Raw genomic sequence first — 23,230 nt, 5'->3', positions numbered from 1 at the left:
CTCTCTATCTCCCGTCTGATCAATGTTTATAAATAATGTTACTTTGTATCTCTCTATCTCCCGTCTGATCAATGTTTATAAACAATGTTACTTTGTATCTCTCTATCTCTCGTCTGATCAATGTTTATAAACAATGTTACTTTGTATCTCTCTATCTCCCGTCTGATCAATGTTTATAAACAATGTTACTTTGTATCTCTCTATCTCCCGTCTGATCAATGTTTATAAACAATGTTACTTTGTATCTCTCTATCTCCCGTCTGATCAATGTTTATAAACAATGTTACTTTGTATCTCTCTATCTCCCGTCTGATCGATGTTTATAAACAATGTTACTTTGTATCTCTCTATCTCCCGTCTGATCGATGTTTATAAACAATGTTACTTTGTATCTCTCTATCTCCCGTCTGATCGATGTTTATAAACAATGTTACTTTGTATCTCTCTATCTCCCGTCTGATCGATGTTTATAAACAATGTTACTTTGTATCTCTCTATCTCCCGTCTGATCGATGTTTATAAACAATGTGACTTTGTATCTCTCTATCTCCCGTCTGATCGATGTTTATAAACAATGTTACTTTGTATCTCTCTATCTCCCGTCTGATCGATGTTTATAAACAATGTTACTTTGTATCTCTCTATCTCCCGTCTGATCGATGTTTATAAACAATGTTACTTTGTATCTCTCTATCTCCCGTCTGATCGATGTTTATAAACAATGTTACTTTGTATCTCTCTATCTCCCGTCTGATCGATGTTTATAAACAATGTGACTTTGTATCTCTCTATCTCCCGTCTGATCGATGTTTATAAACAATGTTACTTTGTATCTCTCTATCTCCCGTCTGATCGATGTTTATAAACAATGTGACTTTGTATCTCTCTATCTCCCGTCTGATCGATGTTTATAAACAATGTGACTTTGTATCTCTCTATCTCCCGTCTGATCGATGTTTATAAACAATGTGACTTTGTATCTCTCTATCTCCCGTCTGATCGATGTTTATAAACAATGTGACTTTGTATCTCTCTATCTCCCGTCTGATCGATGTTTATAAACAATGTGACTTTGTATCTCTCTATCTCCCGTCTGATCGATGTTTATAAACAATGTTACTTTGTATCTCTCTATCTCTCGTCTGATCGATGTTTATAAACAATGTTACTTTGTATCTCTCTATCTCCCGTCTGATCAATGTTTATAAACAATGTTACTTTGTATCTCTCTATCTCCCGTCTGATCGATGTTTATAAACAATGTTACTTTGTATCTCTCTATCTCCCGTCTGATCGATGTTTATAAACAATGTTACTTTGTATCTCTCTATCTCCCGTCTGATCAATGTTTATAAACAATGTTACTTTGTATCTCTCTATCTCCCGTCTGATCAATGTTTATAAACAATGTTACTTTGTATCTCTCTATCTCCCGTCTGATCAATGTTTATAAACAATGTTACTTTGTATCTCTCTATCTCCTGTCTGATCGATGTTTATAAACAATGTTACTTTGTATCTCTCTATCTACCGTCTGATCGATGTTTATAAACAATGTTACTTTGTATCTCTCTATCTCCTGTCTGATCGATGTTTATAAACAATGTTACTTTGTATCTCTCTATCTCCTGTCTGATCAATGTTTATAAACAATGTTACTTTGTATCTCTCTATCTCCCGTCTGATCAATGTTTATAAACAATGTTACTTTGTATCTCTCTATCTCCTGTCTGATCAATGTTTATAAACAATGTTACTTTGTATCTCTCTATCTACCGTCTGATCGATGTTTATAAACAATGTTACTTTGTATCTCTCTATCTCCTGTCTGATCGATGTTTATAAACAATGTTACTTTGTATCTCTCTATCTCCCGTCTGATCGATGTTTATAAACAATGTTACTTTGTATCTCTCTATCTCCCGTCTGATCGATGTTTATAAACAATGTTACTTTGTATCTCTCTATCTCCCGTCTGATCAATGTTTATAAACAATGTTACTTTGTATCTCTCTATCTCCCGTCTGATCGATGTTTATAAACAATGTTACTTTGTATCTCTCTATCTCCTGTCTGATCAATGTTTATAAACAATGTTACTTTGTATCTCTCCATCTCCCGTCTGATCGATGTTTATAAACAATGTTACTTTGTATCTCTCTATCTCCTGTCTGATCGATGTTTATAAACAATGTTACTTTGTATCTCTCCATCTCCCGTCTGATCGATGTTTATAAACAATGTTACTTTGTATCTCTCTATCTCCTCTCTGATCGATGTTTATAAACAATGTTACTTTGTATCTCTCTATCTCCCGTCTGATCGATGTTTATAAACAATGTTACTTTGTATCTCTCTATCTCCCGTCTGATCAATGTTTATAAACAATGTTACTTTGTATCTCTCTATCTCCCGTCTGAACAATGTTTATAAACAATGTTTACACATATAGATGTATCTCTCCTCCCTCTATACAGTGAGTGAACAATGAGTATACAGTATACGGGTAGTGATTGTGGATAATAATTATTGATCGGCCTAACAGAGGTATGATCAGAGAAATGATTGATTGGTGATCGTTGGGTGGCGTGTGATCAGGTGACCAGATACTGATCACTGATAGGTGGATGATCACTGACAGGAAAAGATTATTCAGTTTATAGGTAAATATATTGATCGGTGATCGATGAGATCTATGAGAAATGAATGAATATCATTGGGAGGTTATTGATAAAAGAATGAAGATTGGTGATTACTGATAATCAGCAATACAGAGTATTGATAAGTGAATGAGGAGGTTATAATGGAAGACAAAGAAGTATTGTAGAAAGCGGAGGAAATTGCTGCTTATTGATCACTGATCGGGGGGAGGGGGAGGCGAAAATCATGAGATACAGGCTGGTTATTGATCACTGATCGGGGGGAGGTGAAAATCATGAGATACAGGCTGGTTATTGATCACTGATCAGGGGAGGGGGGTGAAAATCATGAGATACAGGCTGGTTATTGATCACTGATCGGGGGGGGGGTGAAAATCATGGGATACAGGCTGGTTATTGATCACTGATCAGGGGAGGGGGGTGAAAATCATGAGATACAGGCTGGTTATTGATCACTGATCGAGGGGGGGAGGTAAAAGTCATGAGATACAGGCTGGTTATTGATCACTGATCGGGGGGAGGGAGGTGAAAGTCATGAGATACAGGCTGGTTATTGATCACTGATCGGGGGGGAGGTGAAAATCATGAGATACAGGCTGGTTATTGATCACTGATCGAGGGGGGGAGGTAAAAGTCATGAGATACAGGCTGGTTATTGATCACTGATCGGGGGGAGGGAGGTGAAAGTCATGAGATACAGGCTGGTTATTGATCACTGATCGGGGGGGAGGTGAAAATCATGAGATACAGGCTGGTTATTGATCACTGATGGGGGGGAGGTGAAAATCATGAGATACAGGCTGGTTATTGATCACTGATCGGGGGGGGAGGGGTGAAAATCATGAGATACAGGCTGGTTATTGATCACTGATCGGGGGAGGGAGGTGAAAGTCATGAGATACAGGCTGGTTATTGATCACTGATCGAGGGGGAGGGGGGTGTGAAAATCATGTGATACAGGCTGGTTATTGATCACTGATCGGGGGGAGGGGGGGTGAAAATCATGAGATACAGGCTGGTTATTGATCACTGATCGGGGGGAGGGGGGGTGAAAATCATGTGATACAGGCTGGTTATTGATCACTGATCGGGGGGAGGGGGGGTGAAAATCATGAGATACAGGCTGGTTATTGATCAGTGATAAGTGCTGGGAGTGATGGGATATCAGTATATCATAGATCAATAACAATGAATAATCAGACAGTGATGACCAAGTATTGGGAATGATGAGATATTGATTGATTATTAGTCATGATATTGATTGGTTACAAATCAGTAAAGGGGATTGATCAATTGGTGAATATAAAATCATACAGTATAGGCCGGGTATTGATCGAGGAACCGATCAGTGGTGGGATGATGTGATATAGATTGGTTATTGATTCCCCTCCCCCATATAATGGATCTTCCTATTCATACAGGTGTCAGTGATATGGGGGGAGGGGGGTATTTGGAGGTGATGGGGGAGAGGGGGGTATTTGGAGGTGATGGGGGGAGGGGGGTATTTGGAAGTGATGGGGGGAGGGGGGTATTTGGAGGTGATGGGGGAGGGGGGTATTTGGAGGTGATGGGGGAGGGGGGTATTTGTTGTATTATCCGGGTCCCGGTGATGTCGGTACAGATATGGGGGGGAGGGTTCCCCGGTGATGATATTGGGGTGTATGAAGGTTCCGGTGATGGGGGTGGCCTGTCCCCGGAGCTCCTCCCCCTCTCTCCGGTTTGTGAGGTCTGGTGTCTGCGGACGAGTGCGGGGTGTACAAAGATGGCCGCGATGTGACGTCACTTCCGTTGCACTTTCTGAACTGATAAACAGCGCGGCGACCCGTCAGAATTGGAAGCGGAAGTGACGTTTTGTCGCCGCCATCTTTCTACACCCCGCACTCGCCCACAGTAAGAATACACTGAGAAGGGGAAAGCGGACATCTTGTTCCACCCACCGGAGTTTTGCATTTTACAATTATGTTTAATTGTAATCTGAGGTTATAAAATCGGACGGAGTTCTGTGTTATGTATTTTACGACATAACTTCAGATTACAGTTAAAAATAATTGTAAAATGCAAAACTCCGGTGGGTGTAACAAGATGTCCGCTTTCTCCTTCCCTCTTTATCCTTAGTGTGGGCGAGTACGGGGTGTAGCAAGATGGCGGTGACGTAACGTCATTTCCTTTACACATTCCGACGGGTCACCATGGAGACGGGGTACAGGCCGCCCGGAGATGCTGGGAGTTGTAGTCCGCTCTGTACTCGGCTGTGCGGGACATATCCGGTGATCGGTTGCTCGGGGGGCTCAGTGTGACCCTCTCAGGCTTTATGCTGTGTGTGGGGGGGTCATGGGGTCCTCATCCCATATAATCCCCTCCCCCCATTCCTGTGTATTGGAAGAAGCGGAGAGTCTCTGCCGGGTGTTTATCACCATCTGTGACCCCCTGAAGAGAATCCACCTCACTTCCTGTCCCGGGGACACCTCCATCCATACAGAACAATACAACTATAGAACACACCGAGGATCTCCATCAGGTTCTATTATTATGAGGGTCTCCTTTAGATTCTATTATTATGAGGGTCTCCATCAGGTTCTATTATTATGAGGGTCTCCATCAGGTTCTATTATTATGAGGGTCTCCATCAGGTTCTAATATTATGAGGGAAATAAGAGATGACAGGTCCTCTTTATGGAGACATCTGGGGGGTCTATAAGACCCCCAAATCTTTTTTCTTGGAAAACATGAGATAAAATAAAGACATTGATTTCATGTTTTCCAAAAAAAAAAAAAAATGTCAGTGTTTACATCTGCCAGAACTGGTAGTGACGTCATGGCGTCGCTTCCGGCCTCCCAGAAGCATAGAGATGCCTAGGGACCATCTGGTCCACGGCCCGCTCTATGGTAACCCAGTAGCACCGCCAGATTATATTGGAGAGCTGGAAAAGGTGCCATTGGGGGGGGGGACGTACCCTCCCGGTGCCTGTAAAAGACATCCAGCAGCTAATCAGCCACTAGGATGGCTTTTACAACACAGGAAGTCGCGTTCTGAAAAAGTAAATCTCGGGATGAAGCCTGTAGCTCCTCCCATCATCCCGATATGACCACTGAAAGTCCAGGACGTTCACCCGTCAGGAAGGGGTTAAAGGGGAACTCCTCCCTTATAAATAAGACAACAAAGGCCTCTGGAGACGTGATTAGTAATTGTTTTTTTTTTTCTTTATCTCTATAGTTGTATTACAGCGGCCATTTTTACTCCTGGAACATGTGATAGGAAGTACCCAGGAAGAATCCATGAGGCCGGGGGGGACAACACTCGCAATACCAGTAATTGTAAGTGAAAGGAAACAATGTTTCATATTAAAATGTGGAGCTGTAGGGGGGAGGGGGGAGGAGCTCCGAGCTCCTTCAGAAAAAAAATAAAAGTTGGCAGCTACAAATCCTCTACAAATACCATTAATGGACTGGCCATCGGGACTACTGGGAGTTTCCTGGTGGGCCGATTGCTCAGTGGCCCGGTTTCAGTGGCCGCCTATTGCATTGGAGGTCCGCAGCGATCTACCCATCAATCGCCGACAGTGCTATGTGCCCTGATGTGCTATGGTCTAGGGTCTCCATCAGGTTCTATTATTATGAGGGTCTCCATCAGGTTCTATTATTATGAGGGTCTCCATCAGGTTCTATTATTATGAGGGTCTCTATCAGATTTTATTATTATGAGGGTCCCTATCAGGTTCTATTATTATGAGGGTCTCCATCAGGTTCTATTATTATGAGGGTTTCCATCATGTTCTTTTATTATGAGGGTCTCCGTCGGGTTCTATTATTATTATTATTATTATTATTATTATGAGGGTCTCTATCAGATTCTATTATTATGAGGGTCTCTATCAGATTCTATTATTATGAGGGTCTTTATCATGTTCTATTATTATTTGGGTCTCCGTCGGGTTCTCTTATTATGAGGGTCTCCGTCGGGTTCCATTACTATGAGTGTCTCCATCGGGTTCTATTATTATGAGGGAAATAAGAGATGACAGGTCCTCTTTATGGAGACATCTGGGGGGTCTATAAGACCCCCAAATCTCTCCTTCACCTTGGAAAACATGAGATAAAAAATAAGACATTGATCTCATGTTTTCCAAAAAAAAAAAAATGGCAGTGTTTACATCTGCCAGAACTGGAAGTGACGTCATGGCATCCCTCCTGGCCTCCCAGAACCATAGAGATGCCTGTGGACCATCTGGTCCATGGCCAGCTCTATGGTAACCCAATGGCAACGCCAGATTATATAAATCGGGCTCCCCGCTTGCATTGGAGAGCTCGAAAAGGTGCCATCGGGAGGGGGGGGGTAGGGAACGTCCTCTCCTGGTGCCTGTAAAAGACATCCAGCAGCTAATCAGCCACTAGGATGGCTTTTACAACACAGGAAGTCGCGTTCCAAAAAAGTAAATCCTGGGATGATGCCTGTAGCTCCTCCCATCATCCCGGTATGACCACTGAAAGTCCAGGACGTCCACCCGTCAGGAAGGGGTTAAAGGGGAACTCCTCCCTTATTATAAATAAGACAACAAAGGCCTCTGGAGACGTTATTAGTAATTGTTTTTTTTTTCTTTTTCTCTATAGTCGTTTCACAGCGGCCATTTTTACTCCTGGAACATGTGACAGGAAGTACCCCGGAAGAATCCATGAGGCAGGGGGGACAACACTCGGAATACCAGTAATTGTAAGTGAAAGGAAACAATGTTTCATATTAAAATGTGGAGCTGGAGGGGGGGGGAGCTCCGAGCTCCTTCAGAAAAAAAATAAAAGTCGGCAGCTACAAAATCTCTACAAATACCAGGGATGGACTGGCCATCGGGACTACCGGGAGTTTCCCGGTGGGCCGATTGCTCAGTGGGCCGGTTTCAGCGGCCGCCCATTGCATTGGAGGTCCGCGGCGATCTACCCATCAATCGCCGACAGCTGGTGCTTGACAGGTAGATCGAGATTTAGCCAGCATGCAGAGTAGCGCAGGAAGCGTCTGTGATAGGTTCTCTCTTATGTCACGCTGCTCCCCGACGGCCCCTCCTCTCTTCTCGTCCATCCCCATTTGCTTGTGACATCATCTGGGATGGACGAGAAGAGAGGAGGGGCCACCGGGGAGCAGCGTGACATGAGAGAGAACCTATCACAGACGCTTCCTGCGCTACTCTGCATGCTGGCTAGTAAACAATGTGCCCCATAATGTGCCATGTGCCCCATCATGTGCCCCGATGTGCCATTATGTGCCCTGATGTGCCCTAATGTGCTATGGTCTAGGGTCTCTATCATGTTCCATTATTATGAGGGTCTCCGTCGGGTTCCATTATTATGAGGGTCTCCATCAGATTCTAATATTCTGAGGGTCTCCATCAGGTTCTATTATTATGAGGGTCTCCATATAATTCTATTATTATGAGGGTCTCCATCGGGTTCTATTATTATGGGGGTCTCTATCAGGTTCTATTATTATGAGGGTCTCTATCAGGTTCTATTATTATGAGGGTCTCTATCATGTTCTATTATTATGAGGGTCTCCATCGGGTTCTCTTATTATGAGGGTCTCTGTCGGGTTCCATTATTATGAGGGTCTCCATCAGATTCTATTATTATGAGGGTCTCTATCAGGTTCTATTATTATGAGGGTCTACATCAGGTTCTATTATTATGAGGGTCTCCATCAGGTTCTATTATTATGAGGGTCTCCATCGGGTTCTATTATTATGGGGGTCTCTATCAGGTTCTATTATTATGAGGGTCTCCATCAGATTCTATTATTTTGAGGGTCTACATCAGGTTCTATTATTATGAGGGTCTCCATCGGGTTCTATTATTATGAGGGTCTCCATCGGGTTCTATTATTATGAGGGTCTCCATCAGGGTCTATTATTATGAGGGTCTCCATCAGGTTCTATTATTATGAGGGTCTCTTTCAGGTTCTATTATTATGAGGGTCTCCATCAGATTCTATTATTTTGAGGGTCTCCATCAGGTTCTATTATTATGAGGGTCTCCATCAGGTTCTATTATTATGAGGGTCTCCGTTAGATTATCACTTTTATTTCTATAACATAAAATGTACACATCCCTTATGATAGAAATAAGAGATGACAGGTCCTCTTTATGGAGACATCTGGGGGGTCTATAAGAACCCCAAATCTCTCCTCTACCTTGGAAAACATGAGATAAAAAAATGACATTGATTTCATGTTTTCCAAAAAAAAATGTCAGTGCTTACATCTGCCAGAACTGGAAGTGACGTCATGGCGTCGCTTCCGGCCTCCCAGAACCATAGAGATGCCTGGGGACCATCTGGTCCAGGGCCAGCTCTATGGTAACCCAGTGACAGCGCTAGATTATATAAATCGGGCTCCCCAATGGCATGGGAGAGCTGGGAAAGGTGCCAGGGGGAGGGGGGAACGTCCCCTTCTGGTGCCTGTAAAAGACATCCAGCAGCTAATCAGCCACTAGGATGGCTTTTACAACACAGGAAGTCGCTGGCTTAAAAAGTAAATCTCGGGATAAAGCCTGTAGCTCCTCCCATCATCCCGGTATGACCACTGAAAGTCCAGGACGTTCACCCGTCAGGAAGGGGTTAAAGAGGAACTCCTCTTAATAGAAACTGAACAGACATATGCAACTGTACAATATGATAACATGTGTGCCAAATGTATACCAGTGTCTTACACTCTGTATTGGATTGAGCGACGTTCGCTCAGAATATGTGTATTTATGTTTGTTTGTTTGTTCTGTACCAAAAAACCAAATAAAAATTTACCTTTAAAAAAAAAAAAAAGAGGAACTCCTCCCTTATTATAAATAAGACAACAAAGGCCTCTGGAGACGTGATTAGTAATTGTTTTTTTTTCTTTGTGACAGGAAGTACCCTGGAAGAATCCATGAGGCGGGGGGGACAACACTCGGAATACCAGTAATTGTAAGTAAAAGGAAACAATGTGTCATATTAAAATGTGGAGCTGTAGGGGGGGAGGAGCTCCGAGCTCCTTCAGAAGAAATTCAAAGTCAGCAGCTACAAATCCTCTACAAATACCAGGGATGGACTGGCCATCCGGTCTACCGGGAGTTTCCCGGTGGGCCGATTGCTCAGTGGGCTGGTTTCAGCGGCCGCCTATTGCATCGGAGGTCCGCAGCGATCTACCCGTCAATCGCCGACAGCTGGCGCCTGACGGGTAGATCAAGATTTAGCCAGCATGCAGAGTAGCGCAGGAAGTGTCTGTGATAGGTTCTCTCTCATGTCACGCTGCTCCCCGGCGGCCCCTCCTCTCTTCTCGTCCATCCCCATTTGCTTGTGACATCATCTGGGATGGACGAGAAGAGAGGAGGGGCCACCGGGGAGCAGCGTGACATGAGAGAGAACCTATCACAGACGCTTCCTGCGCTACTCTGCATGCTGGCTAGTAAACAATGTGCCCCATAATGTGCCATGTGCCCCATCATGTGCCCCGATGTGCCATTATGTGCCCTGATGTGCCCTAATGTGCTATGGTCTAGGGTCTCTATCATGTTCCATTATTATGAGGGTCTCCGTCGGGTTCCATTATTATGAGGGTCTCCATCAGATTCTAATATTCTGAGGGTCTCCATCGGGTTCTATTATTATGAGGGTCTCCATATAATTCTATTATTATGAGGGTCTCCATCGGGTTCTATTATTATGGGGGTCTCTATCAGGTTCTATTATTATGAGGGTCTCTATCAGGTTCTATTATTATGAGGGTCTCTATCATGTTCTATTATTATGAGGGTCTCCATCGGGTTCTCTTATTATGAGGGTCTCTGTCGGGTTCCATTATTATGAGGGTCTCCATCAGATTCTATTATTATGAGGGTCTCTATCAGGTTCTATTATTATGAGGGTCTCCATCAGATTCTATTATTTTGAGGGTCTACATCAGGTTCTATTATTATGAGGGTCTCCATCGGGTTCTATTATTATGAGGGTCTCCATCGGGTTCTATTATTATGAGGGTCTCCATCAGGGTCTATTATTATGAGGGTCTCCATCAGGTTCTATTATTATGAGGGTCTCTTTCAGGTTCTATTATTATGAGGGTCTCCATCAGATTCTATTATTTTGAGGGTCTCCATCAGGTTCTATTATTATGAGGGTCTCCATCAGGTTCTATTATTATGAGGGTCTCCGTTAGATTATCACTTTTATTTCTATAACATAAAATGTACACATCCCTTATGATAGAAATAAGAGATGACAGGTCCTCTTTATGGAGACATCTGGGGGGTCTATAAGAACCCCAAATCTCTCCTCTACCTTGGAAAACATGAGATAAAAAAATGACATTGATTTCATGTTTTCCAAAAAAAAATGTCAGTGCTTACATCTGCCAGAACTGGAAGTGACGTCATGGCGTCGCTTCCGGCCTCCCAGAACCATAGAGATGCCTGGGGACCATCTGGTCCAGGGCCAGCTCTATGGTAACCCAGTGACAGTGCTAGATTATATAAATCGGGCTCCCCGATGGCATGGGAGAGCTGGGAAAGGTGCCAGGGGGAGGGGGGAACGTCCCCTTCTGGTGCCTGTAAAAGACATCCAGCAGCTAATCAGCCACTAGGATGGCTTTTACAACACAGGAAGTCGCTGGCTTAAAAAGTAAATCTCGGGATAAAGCCTGTAGCTCCTCCCATCATCCCGGTATGACCACTGAAAGTCCAGGACGTTCACCCGTCAGGAAGGGGTTAAAGAGGAACTCCTCTTAATAGAAACTGAACAGACATATGCAACTGTACAATATGATAACATGTGTGCCAAATGTATACCAGTGTCTTACACTCTGTATTGGATTGAGCGACGTTCGCTCAGAATATGTGTATTTATGTTTGTTTGTTTGTTCTGTACCAAAAAACCAAATAAAAATTTACCTTTAAAAAAAAAAAAAAGAGGAACTCCTCCCTTATTATAAATAAGACAACAAAGGCCTCTGGAGACGTGATTAGTAATTGTTTTTTTTTCTTTGTGACAGGAAGTACCCTGGAAGAATCCATGAGGCGGGGGGGACAACACTCGGAATACCAGTAATTGTAAGTAAAAGGAAACAATGTGTCATATTAAAATGTGGAGCTGTAGGGGGGGAGGAGCTCCGAGCTCCTTCAGAAGAAATTCAAAGTCAGCAGCTACAAATCCTCTACAAATACCAGGGATGGACTGGCCATCCGGTCTACCGGGAGTTTCCCGGTGGGCCGATTGCTCAGTGGGCTGGTTTCAGCGGCCGCCTATTGCATCGGAGGTCCGCAGCGATCTACCCGTCAATCGCCGACAGCTGGCGCCTGACGGGTAGATCAAGATTTAGCCAGCATGCAGAGTAGCGCAGGAAGTGTCTGTGATAGGTTCTCTCTCATGTCACGCTGCTCCCCGGCGGCCCCTCCTCTCTTCTCGTCCATCCCAGATGATGTCACAAGCAAATGGGGATGGACGAGAAGAGAGGAGGGGCCGCTGGGGAGCAGCGTGACATGAGAGAGAACCTATCACAGACGCTTCCTGTGCTACTCTGCATGCTGGCTAGTAAACAATGTGCCCCATAATGTGCCCTGATGTGCGATGTGCCCCGATGTGCCCCATAATGTGCCCTGATGTGCGATGTGCCCCGATGTGCCCCATAATGTGCCCTGATGTGCCCCATAATGTGCCCTGATGTGCCCCATAATGTGCCATTTGCCCTGATGTGCCCCGATGTGCCCCATAATGTGCCCTGATGTTCCCCATAATGTGCCCCGATGTGCCCCATAATGTGCCATTTGCCCTGATGTGCCCTGATGTGCCCTGATGTGTTGTGCCCTGGGCCGGTCTGGATGAGGGAGGATGGATAATTTATTCTATTATATTACCATTGCGCGTTCTTCCTTAGGTTTCCAGTATTACTACTATCAGTGTATAGTACATGTAGCTTTATGAACATGGATTTTATTATTCTTATTTCACCATTGAAGATTCATTGAGTACCATTTTAGCTATTAATTTCAATTTTTTCATTTTTTAATTCATCCATTAATTAATTAATCTTGCATCAACTTACTATCAATATTTAAAAGCATTATTATCATTTTTATATCTTTATATTTAATATTAATTTTAATTTTTATTATTATTAATATTATTATCACACTTGATGTGTGTATGTATACATACATATATACCACATTAGCAGTTAAGAGCCCTCTTGCTGGGGCTATCTGGTATCTTGGTATTTCGAGGCAGCTATTAGTCCAGACTGACACTAGAATTGCTCCAGTGAGCAGACGGCCCCTTTATGCTGGCCCCGCCCCCAGTCACATGGCACTAGGCTGTCCCTCGCCGCTCACATTGTGAGTGAATTATACAAGATGCGGAAGGGGCGATGTGGATCCCGCCCCCCTTCCTACAGCTTGGAACGCAAGCACACTGGCGTGCGTTCCACCCGGATGCAGCCATGCTATCACCGGCCCGCTGTGCACCTGATACAGAGGTGCTCTACTCGCGCTGACCCCCTGAGACAGCACCGCGGGTACTCGCTCCGTCCGGATGCAGTCACGTTGTCACCGACCTGCTGTACACCCGACACAGGGATGTTCCACTCAGAGACGGCTCTCTAATTAGGCAAATTAGGCGGTCGCCTAAGGCCTCGCACTCACAGAGGCCTCGTGGCCGACTAATTTGCCTGTTCTCAATCACTGAAGTTGACGCCGGCGGCTCCGCCTACCCCCACTGGGACTCTGTGGCTTAGGAGCTGATGGACGAATCAGATACTGCCCGCAGCCTGAGGAATAGTGGCCTCATCACGGAGCGTCCCAGTCCATGGGGCCTCATGTGTAAGTTTTACCTAAGGCCTCGCAAAGCCTAGAGCCGCCTCTGGTTCCACTGGCGCTGACCCCCTGAGATAGCACTGCAGGTACTCATTCTTCCTCATCCATGATTCAACATGTTTAGTTTTATATGCACTCATCTTTCACAGCTCTGTATTTGTGCACATTGGTTTGACGGGACTGGTGGCTTAGTGGAGTGGGGGGTCCCCACCTACCATGTCTACTATTGTTCACCATGATCTCTATCCGGTACACCTTATGTTTTGTCATCTGGTGCATTCTATAGGCACAGCGCGCCATGTTTTATCACCAATGGTCCAGCTTGCTCTTGGTAAATTATCATTGTCTATTCAATTTACTTAATTTATTTCACATACATGTATATGCTTATTATATTCTATCACATGTATGTGTGTGTATGTATATGTATGTTTGTGTGTATATGGTTGTGTATATATATATATATATATGCATGTGTGTGTGTGTGTATATGTGTATGTATATGTATATATATATGTATATGTGTGTGTGTATATATATATATATATATATATATATATATATATATATATATATATATATATATACTATTATTATTATTATTATTATTTTTATTTTTAACCACTTAAAGACCAGCCTCGTTTTGGATTTTAGGTGTTTACATGTTTAAAACAGTTTTTTTTGCTAGAAAATTACTTAGAACCCCCAAACATTATATATGTTTTTTTTTTCTAACACCCTAGAGAATAAAATGGCGGTCATTGCAATACTTTTTTTTTGCACCGTATTTGCGCAGCGGTCTTATAAGCGCACTTTTTTTGGAAAAAAAAATCACTTTTTTTGAATAAAAAAATAAGACAACAGTAAAGTTAGCCCAATTTTTTTTTTTTATATTGTGAAAGATAATGTTACGCCGAGTAAATTTGATACCCAACATGTCACGCTTCAAAATTGCGCCCGCTCGTGGAATAGCGTCAAACTTTTACCCTTAAAAATCTCCATAGGCGACGTTTAAAAAAATTCTACAGGTTGCATGTTTGGAGTTACAGAGGAGGTCTAGGGCTAGAATGATTGCTCTCGCAATACCGGTCGCGGCGATACCTCACATGTGTGGTTTGACCACCGTTTTCATATGCGGGCGCTGCTCACGTATGCGTTCGCTTCTGTGCGCGAGCTCGTCGGGACAGGGCGCTTTAAATTTTTTTTTTTATTATTATTTATTTTACTTTATTTTATTTATTTTTTCACTGTTTTAAAAAAAAAAAAAATTTGGGTCACTTTTATTCCTATTACAAGGAATGTAAACATCCCTTGTAATAGAAAAAAGCATGACAGGTCCTCTTAAATATGAGATCTGGGGGGTCAAAAAGTCCTCAGATCTCATATTTAGACTAAAATGCAAAAAAAAAAAAAAAAAAAAAGTCGTTTAAAAAAAATGACACAAAAAAAAAATTGTGCCTTTAAGAGAAGTGGGCGGAGCCGTCGTAATGACGTCGCTCCGGCCGTCACATGGTATAGAGACGGGTGGGGGCCATCTTGGCCTCACTCGTCTCAGTACCTCGGCGGTGACAGGTCCCGATCTCCTCCGCCGCTACCGACGGCTCCGGTAAGCGGCGGAGGGTGCGGGAGAGCGGCGGGAGGGGGGGTGGCACCTCTCCCGCCGCCGATAACGGTGATCTCGCGGCGAATCCGCCGCTGAGACCACCATTATCGTGTACAGAACCGCTCGCTGTAAAGATGGATATCTCGGTTGTGGCAGCAGCTGCTGCCGTTACCGAGATATCCATCTTTAAAAAAAATGACGTATATATACAGTGAGCGGTCGTGAAGTGGTTATTATCCATACCATACACACTATTTCCTGTCACTAAGTGGAGTGTTGCCCGTATGATTGGAGGGCACAAGAGGGAGGGATCCCCTGAGGGGGAGGAGCTCCATATTCGACCCCACCCACCCCCCTCATTTGACACTCAGTCACTTATAAAAAGGGATTGCTGAAGGAGGGATCACAGCACAGCTCTGATGAAGAAGGGACATTCCCTTCGAAACGCGTAAGCTGATTGTGATAGCTGATTGTGATGTTTGTGCGTCTCTCCGCGACTATTGGAAGGCATCGCTCATCCTAAGCTGCGTGCTAGCTGTCGGTACACTATATGCTGTGCCTCCTCCATCTACTGCTTGTGAGTCGCTTCATTTTATCTTTTTATATTAAATATTTTTAAAAAAAAGTTAATGCACAAGGCTGGTGCACCCCTGTTTTTCTTTTATTTCGGTTTGCACTAGGATTCCCCATCCCTGAGGGCAGCAAGGCCGGTGTTGACGCATCTTTTATATGGTGATCCACCTGTGCGCAGGAGTCGTTGTGTTTTGTTTGCTAATGTGCCATGTGCCCTGATGTGTTGTGCCCTGATGTGTTGTGCCCTGATGTGTTGTGCCCTGATGTGTTGTGCCCTGATGTGTTGTGCCCTGATGTGTTGTGCCCTCATGTGTGTTGTGCCCTGATGTGTTGTGCCCTGATGTGTTGTGCCCTGATGTGTTGTGCCCTCATGTGTTGTGCCCTGATGTGTTGTGCCCTGATGTGTTGTGCCCTCATGTGTTGTGCCCTGATGTGTTGTGCCCTGATGTGTTGTGCCCTCATGTGTTGTGCCCTCATGTGTTGTGCCCTGATGTGTTGTGCCCTGATGTGTTGTGCCCTGATGTGTTGTGCCCTCATGTGTTGTGCCCTCATGTGTTGTGCCCTCATGTGTTGTGCCCTCATGTGTTGTGCCCTCATGTGTTGTGCCCTGATGTGTTGTGCCCTGATGTGTTGTGCCCTGATGTGATGTGCCCTCATGTGTTGTGCCCTCATGTGTTGTGCCCTGATGTGTTGTGCCCTGATGTGTTGTGCCCTGGGCCGGTCTGGATGAAGTCCAGGGCCACACTTTTGTTCCAGTCCAGCCCTGACAAATATTGCAGTTGATGACTTTTAACCCCTTTCATGCCTGAGCCTATTTCTGACATTTTTTGCTTACAAGTTAAAATCTGTATTTTTTTTTTTCTACAAGATTATTTAGAACCACCAAACATTATATATATATTTATATATTTGTAGCAGAGACCCTAGAGAATAAAATGGCGATCACTGCAATATTTTATGTCACATGGTATTTGCGCAGCGGTCTTTCAAATGTACTTTTTTGGGGGGAAAAAAAAGACAATTTTGCGGATTTAAAAAAAACTAAACAGTAAAGTCAGCCCAATTTTTTTGTATAATGTGAAAGATGATGTTATGCCGAGTAAATAGATACCTAACATGTCACGCTTTGAAATTGCGCACACTTGTGGAATGGCGACAAACTACGGTACGTAAAAATCTCCATAGGCAACACTTTTTTAGCATTACAGAGGAGGTCTAGGGCTAGAATTATTGCTCTCACTCTGACAATCGCGGCGATCCCTCACATGTGTGGTTTGAACATCGTTTACATTTGCGGGCGCGACTTACGTATGCGTTTTCTTTGCTGCCTGAGCGCGCAGGGACGGGGGCGCTTTAAAAAAAATAATTTTTTTTCTTATTTATTTTATTTTTATTTTTTTACACTGTCCCTTTGAAAAAATAAATAAAATCTGATGACTTTTATTGCTGTCACAAGTAATGTAAATCTCCCCTGTGACAGTAATAGGTGGTGACAGGTCCTCTTTATGGAGGGATCGGGGGGGGGGATCTAAAAGACCCCAATTCCCTCCTCTGCACTTAAAAGTATTCAGATCGCGATTCTGAATGCTGTCATTTTTTTAAATCGGCGCCATTGGCGGCTGAGTAAACCGGAAGTGATGTCACTTTGGGGATTTTACATCGGAGACTCGATCAGAGCCGAATCCGTCTTCATTCAGATCTCATCCTAGCCGAATGGTGGTTCGGGTCTCCCCTGTGGGATTGGGGTGACCACATTTCCAAACTGCCATTTAGGGACACCCCTCCCCCCTTCCTAAAAAACACCTTGTGCTGTAACGAATCACGGCACAGCTGGGGCGGCGGGTGTGCGATTTACCCAGAAGCACCGATCACACCCCTCAAAAATGGCCGCCGCATCGCCACTTTACTCACCGACAGTACTTGTCCTGGCCGGCCGAGACCCGCTTTACCTTTTTCCAATGCTGGCTCTACAGCGATTACACGCAAGAGGCGGGATTTATGATTTCTCCAATCACAAGCAGGGGGTGGGGATTGTGCCTCTCTAGACATTCCAGGACTGTCAGTGAGTAAAGCGGCGATGTGGCGCCTTTTTTTGGGGGGGCATCAGATCAGCCCTGGTGGTGGGGGGGCTGTGTCAGTTTCATTCCGGGGCACTGTATTGTCCTGGAATGAAGGTGCCCGGAACAGACCTGCAAAATGTGGGACTGTCCCGGGCAATGCGGGACTGTCCCGGGACACCCAGGACTTGTGGTCACCCTAGCTGGGACGGGAGGCCCGGAAAGAGCGGCGGAAGGCGGGGGGCGTCCCCTCCCGCTCCTTTAGGATAACAGCCGAGCAGCTTTTAGCCACATTGGTTGTTAGCACTAAAAAGCAGATCGCCCGCTCTAAAAAAAAAAACAGTACCGGGGTGATGCCCGCAGCTGCATATCACCCTCTGGTATATAACCCCTTCATACCATGAATGTAAATTTGTGTATGGTTGGCGTGAAGGGGTTAATATTTCTGGTCACTTTCCTGTTCAGGGATCCCGCGGTGCCCTCACCCGAGCAGGTGCTGGCGCTGCCATTATGACTAAGGGAAACCTGCAGGAAAGCCTTGTGGCCTCACAGCCGGTTTGCTACTGAACATGCGTGGAGCGCGCTGCACTCTGTGAATGGGCCGGCTGTGGAGAAAGTAGGAGGGGGGGCCGGACTTCCGGCTCAGTTCGCTGCGGCGAAACCAGGTGTCCCCTCCCCCCCACCGCAAAAGGTGCCAAATGTGGCAACAGAGAGGAGGAGGAGTCAGACGAGTGAAGCTCCCCCCCCCTTTGGGTGGATCTCGGCTTTTATGCTGGGTGCACACGGATGCCATGCAGGAAACTCACAGGGATCGCTGCGTTTCCCGCATAGAAATCGCATTGTGTTCATTCGATCTGCTGCGAGTGCCAATTAAAAGTTAAGGACACCCCAAAAGCAGTGCTGTATGAGCCATATGAAACGATCGCACTGCACAGAATCGCATGTGATTTGCACAGGGATGTGGTGCGATTTCCTGTGGCGCATCTCATCAGTGTGAACCCAGCCTAAAGCCGAACGAAACCCGTCCACTTAACTTTCCCAAAGCGGCTACATTCAGGGCTGGTTCACCCCGGGATCGGACGGGAGCACGAGCCGCATTCCTGTGCGATTCCCGCGCACTCCCCATACCGTGCGATTTTTGAGATCGAAATCGTGTGAGAATGCGGAAAAAGTGGCACATGCACTACTTTAAAAAAAAAAAAATGTGCTGCGCAAAAACCGCATTGGCATCACGGTGCCCGCCATGTCACCGGACTCGCCTTTCCCGCACCGCGTTCTGGTGTAAGGCACGCTGTGATTGATGACTGCCACAGTTGCTTGTGCTCTCAATCAAACTGTGAAGCTATCAAATTCCTGGTGGTCATCTCCATGGCATCTGCAGATCAGTTAGAAGCGAAGATGGCATCATGGTGCCCGCAATGGTGCCCGCTTCCTTGGTGGGAGGGGATGAAAGGGTTTCGTTTTCTTTTTTTGTTTTTTTTTTTATTATTATTATTAGAATGTTTGATTTTGTTTTGTTATTTGTAGATATTTCACATTTCAAATCAGCAAAATGGGGACCTTCCGGATGTTAGGTGGGTGGTCATAATGTTATGGCTGATCGATGAATACCATCGATTGTAGATTCTATAATTCTCCTACAGAATAAATAATACACACCGATTATTTCCACCAAAGAAATGGAGCCGAATACATTTTACACCAAATTTATAAAGAAATATTATTTATTTGCAAAATTTTATAACAGAAACGAAGAAAAACCCTTTTTTTTCTGAAGTTTTCAGTCTTATTTAGTTTATTTAGCAAAAAACAAAACAAACCCCCCCCCCCCCCCCTCAGTGGTGATTAAATACCATCAAAAGAAAGATCTATTTGTGTGATAAAAATGTCCTCTGTGTACAGTGTTGTATGACCGCGTAATTGTCATTCAAAGTGCGACAGCGATGAAAGCTGAAAATTGGCCTGGGCAGGAAGGGGGTAAAGAGGTCCGGTATTGAAGGGGTTAATGAAGTTCTACTTTAAGGTAAACTGTGATGAAGTGTCAGCTCTCTGTCTGTATCATGTGATCAGAAAAGTATAAAGCACCCCAGGTGGGACTCGAACCCACAATCCCTGGCTTAGGAGGCCAGTGCCTTATCCATTAGGCCACCGGGGCTTTGCTTCTTCTAATTTCTTCATTTTTGTGTCTTTTTTTGTTTTTGTGTTTTGTTTTATGTGTTTTCTTTGTTGTGTCTATGTTTTTTTTTGTTTTGTTTTGTTTTGTTTTGTTTTTTTTTGTTTTTTGTCTTTTGTTTTTTGTTTTAAATGTACACTATTTATTTATTATTGTACATTTTTTTTTTATTGTAAATAAATCAATAGAAGGAAGTGATTCTAAGGCCTTGATAATCAGAGATCGGTCACTGTTCTCCTCTGGCTCCCCATAGGTGGGGCCTTTTTCGGACCCCTAAACCTTACGATGATTCAGAGGAAGGCGAAAACCCCCCTCCTTGCTCAGATTGTCTCCAAAGGGGGGGATTCCTTCCTGACCCCTGAAGGCGATCGGATTGTCCCTGAATCATCAGTCTAGGGTGCCCCGTTCATCTCCCTGTACAATGCTCAGATATCTGACATGTGTGCGGGTGTGGGTGCACGGCCCCGGATACAGACAGTGTGCATCCATGTACCTACACCCGCACACATGTCAGATTGGGAGAAGTGTCTGTGAAGGGGGGTGTTTTTGAAATGGGGATGCACAGGTGGTCCACTCCTCCTTTGTTTTTGTTTTTTTGTCTGTTTTTTTAATGTTTTTGTCTTTGTTTTGTTTTTGTTTTTTGTGTTTTTTTGTGTTTTTTGGTTTTGTTTTAGTTATTTTGTTTTTTGTGTTTTTTTTTTGGGGGGGAGCAGGTATCTAGTTGTGACAGATATCCACTTCCACTTCCCCTGGGATAACCTAGGTGTTCCATGTACCCCTGTGCAGGCAGTCCCATTGATGGCTAATGAGACACAGGATATGTATGGACACAGACGCTGATCCTAATCTGACATGTGTGCGGGTGTGGGTGCACGGCCCCGGATACAGACAGTGTGCATCCATGTACCTACACCCGCACACATGTCAGATTGGGAGCAGCGTCTGGCTTAGCCACAATCCCTGGCTTAGGAGGCCGGTGCCTTATCCATTAGGCCATCGGGGCTTTGGGGGTTTTTTTGTTTTTAGTCTTTGTTTTTTTTTGTGTTTTGTTTTGTTTTAAATGTACAGTATTTATTTATTTTTGTACATTTTTTATTGTAAATAAATCTAAATGATTTAGATTTAGGAAATGATTCTAAGGCCTTGATAATCAGAGATCGGTCACTGTTCTCCTCTGGCTCCCCATAGGTGGGGCCTTTTTTTGGACCCCTAAACCTTACGATGATTCAGAGGAAGGCGAAAACCCCCCTCCTTGGTCTGATTGTCTCCAAAGAGGGGGAAAAAATTCCTTCCTGACCCCCGAAGGCGATCGGATTGTCCCTGAATCATCAGTCTAGGGTGCCCCGTTCATCTCCCTGTACGATGCTCAGATATCTGACATGTGTGCGGGTGTGGGTGCACGCCCCCGAATGCAGACAGTGTGCATCCATGTACCTACACCCGCACACATGTCAGATTGGGAGAAGCTTCTGTGTCTGTGAAGGGGGGTGTTTTTGAAATGGGGATGCACAGGTGGTCCACTCCTCCCGGTGCAGGCAGTCCCATTGATGGCTAATGGGACGCAGGAGGTGAATGGACACAGACGCTGATCCTGATCTTACATATGTGCGGGTGTGGGTGCACGCCCCCGAATGCAGACAGTGTGCATCCATGTACCTACACCTGCACACATGTCAGATTGGGAGAAGCGTCTGTGTCTGTGAAGGGGGGTGTTTTCCCACAACTTCCCAGATGGTTGTTGGTTCTACTGCATTATACATGCCAAGGCCTTAGTGAACCAACGCTGCCTCTGTGGTGGTGGAGGGGCGGCCAGTAACTGCCGCCTCATGCTCGCTCTCATGTAGGAGAAGCCTTTGAAGTTCTTCCGGTCCTTTTTTTTTATTGGACGATCCTTGTCTACTTTGGTCATGAATTCTTCCATCTTCATTCTTCTATCGATCGGTGTCTTATTCATCTGGAAAAAAGAAAAAGACATTGAGAGATTCTGATTGATACAGAAAATGGTAACAAAGCATGGTGACCCCCTCCCCCCCCCCAACTCTGATGTGCTGCGGATTACCCCAAGAAGGTTCCTTCAAGCCCAGCTCTCTCTAGTGGTGAGAAGAAGCGTTGCACTTCATCAACACACCGTTGAACTATATCTAGACCAGGGATCTTCCAAACTACGGCCCTCCAGCTGTTGCGGAATTACACGTCCCATGAAGCATTGTAAAACTCTCAGACATGACCAGGCATGATGGGAATTGTAGTTCCTGAACAACTGGAGGGCCGTAGTTTGGAGACCACCCTGATCTAGACCATGTGTGTCAAACAGAAGGCTTGTGGGCCAAATCTGACCCATCAGGGATCACCGAGTAAATAAAGCAGGATGATTGGTATACTTACTGATCCCGATGCCAATGGCGAGGTGGCCTTTCCTTTCTCTAAGTCGGTCCAGTCGATCCCCTCGAAATATTTGTGGCGTCTGATGTCACTTACAAGTTCTGTTCGCTTTTCTTGGTCCTTACATAGGAGCTATAGAGAAGAATGAAATATAATAAGAAACAATGCAAGAACAATAACAATATGTGGACAACAGAACCCACTATTTTATTATTTGATTCTGACAGCGACATATTTCAGCTTCTGCAGCTGTGGTCCTGATTGGATCGGGGCGTAGCATGGTACCTTATTTCTGTCATCTTGGCTCATTAAAGTTTTTAAAGGAGAAGTAAAAAAAAATAAAGATATTTTGTAATTGTTATGAAAGTGATTGTAAAGGCAGAAGGTGCAGAAGCCCCTCCCCCTCCCTCGGCCCCCTAATACTTATCTGAGCCCCATCTCTATCCAGCGATGTCCACGAGTGTCTCGGCCATCCAGGACTCTCCCTCCTGATTGGCTGAGACACAGCAGCGGCGCCATTGGCTCCCACTTCTATCAATCAAAGTGAATTAGCCAATCAGGAGAGAGAGGGGGATGGGCCCGAACTGCAGCTCAGTGTCTGAATGGACAATTAGAGCTGCGGCTCGGCTCGGATGCCCCCCCCATAGCTGCTGGAACAGATTTGTATCCCTTAAAAGAAGGTAAAGTTCAGTGTATACTCACCCTTGTTAGGAGGTCCTGGAGGTTGCAGTCCATGTTTACTGGATAATGGGGTTCCATATTTACTAATGCCCACATGATGTTACGGGCGTTCTGCTTGTGAGCATAGAAGGGATGCTGTCCAAAGATCATTTGGTATACGATCAATCCCAACGAGAAATAGTCCACGGAGGTGAAGTACGGCACGTTGTTAATGACCTGTAGAAACAAAAGGGAGAGAAATAAGGATGAGAACATTCCTGAGCCAGGCAGAGGACAGAGGTGA

General features: G+C 44.7%; 1 protein-coding gene and 1 non-coding gene across 2 annotated transcripts in view; both read right to left on the bottom strand.

The window, feature by feature from the left end:
* SNRPD2 (small nuclear ribonucleoprotein D2 polypeptide) overlaps positions 1 to 23,230 on the bottom strand; it is a 68,729-nt gene that overhangs the window by 37,046 nt on the left and 8,453 nt on the right. The gene's annotated exons all lie outside the window — the stretch shown is intronic.
* TRNAR-CCU (transfer RNA arginine (anticodon CCU)) lies at positions 19,794 to 19,866 on the bottom strand. The gene has a single exon. It is a non-coding gene; the product is annotated as a tRNA-Arg (tRNA).

The sequence above is a fragment of the Aquarana catesbeiana genome, linkage group LG09, assembly GCF_042186555.1.
Source record: "Aquarana catesbeiana isolate 2022-GZ linkage group LG09, ASM4218655v1, whole genome shotgun sequence".
NCBI classification, from domain to species: Eukaryota; Metazoa; Chordata; class Amphibia; order Anura; family Ranidae; genus Aquarana; species Aquarana catesbeiana.
The sequence above is the reverse complement of the archived record's forward strand: the minus strand, read 5'-3'. Positions and strand labels throughout refer to the sequence as shown.